The 1,267-nt window shown below is 56.7% G+C and overlaps 1 protein-coding gene across 1 annotated transcript in view; it reads left to right on the top strand.

The window, feature by feature from the left end:
* LOC104128501 (bromodomain-containing protein 4) overlaps positions 1 to 1,267 on the top strand; it is a 45,224-nt gene that overhangs the window by 20,596 nt on the left and 23,361 nt on the right. The window lies entirely within an intron of this gene.

The raw sequence follows: 1,267 nt of genomic DNA, 5'->3' as shown, positions 1-1,267 counted from the left end.
GGGGGTGGTGAGGGCCGGGGTTTGGGGGGGGGATGGCAGGGGTAGGGGGGCGGTTGGACTCGGATCTTCAAGATCTTTTCCCACCTCAGCAATTCTGTGACTCTCAACTGGCCCGGAAGCCGCCGCAGGGGTTGCATCGCTGCCCAACAACCTCCTGCCCAGCACATCACGGCCGAGAAAGGGAACGGTGCAGCCCTTCCCATTGCCCTCTCCCTCCCCGAGCCCTCGCCAGGAGGAGCTGGACTGGAACCCAAGGAGCTAGCAAAAATGGAAACGTAATTTAGGGATCGTAAATCGCAGCAGCGTCTCCTCCGTTGGGCGTCTGGTTTGGACCCTTCCAGCTCCCACCAGAGGGGGTTTGTTCCCTTCCTCCCTTGAGATGCTCTCCCTCGAGAGAGATTTCTGCATCCCGCCCCTTTCCCACATCTATTTTACCTTTAAGACAATAATATTTCCAAATAAATAATCTCTAACCCCGGCGTTAGGCCGTATAACTCCTTGGCGGTAGGAACGAGCCTGTGGCGGGCATCGCTTCTATAGCAACGGCGTTCCTGGCCCTTTTTTTATTTTATTCTGAACGTTCCGCCTCAAAATAGAAACACCTTCTGTGTTCATCGGGACGCGTTGAAGGGGCTGTAATTAATCTGATTTCTCCACTACTCCCATCGCTGAATTCCCCCGCGGCCTCCGGCAAAGCCGCCTTCCATCCCCGTAAGATTTTTATGAATTAGCTCGGCGCCGTTACCAACCAAAAAACCCTGAATCGGGCAATTTTGCTGCCTCTGGAGGTAAATTCATCACTCTACCAAAGCTTTATCCTTCTGTTTAATTAAAAATCCCGGCTAATTATCCGCTGAGCTGTGAGGAGCTCGCCCGGGCGGGTGCAGGGATGAGGAGGAGGAATCCCCGTCCTTAAACTCCGTGCAAACACAGTCCCATCACATCCTCGTAGGGAAGCTCAGGAACTGGGGTTGGATGAGGGGACGGAGGTGGATGGGGAACTGGCTGCTGCCATGGGCTCAGAGGGTTGGGATCGGCGGGGCAGGGTCTGGTTGGAGTCCGGGAGCCCGTGGAGATCCCCAGGGCTCAGTGCCCATCCCGGTCTTGTTCAACTCATTCATCCATGACCTGGACGAGGGGACAGAGCAGACCCTCAACAGGTTCAGTGATGACACCAAACTGGGAGGAGCGGCCGATCCGCCGGGAGGCTGCGCTGCCGTCCAGCGGGACCTGGCCAGGCCGGAGCGTTGGGCGCAGAGGAACCTGA

The sequence above is a fragment of the Egretta garzetta genome, unplaced genomic scaffold, assembly GCF_000687185.1.
Source record: "Egretta garzetta isolate BGI_Z169 unplaced genomic scaffold, ASM68718v1 scaffold576, whole genome shotgun sequence".
Lineage (NCBI taxonomy): Eukaryota > Metazoa > Chordata > Aves > Pelecaniformes > Ardeidae > Egretta > Egretta garzetta.
Note: the sequence above shows the minus strand (reverse complement) of the source record. Positions and strands in the feature narration are given on the sequence as shown.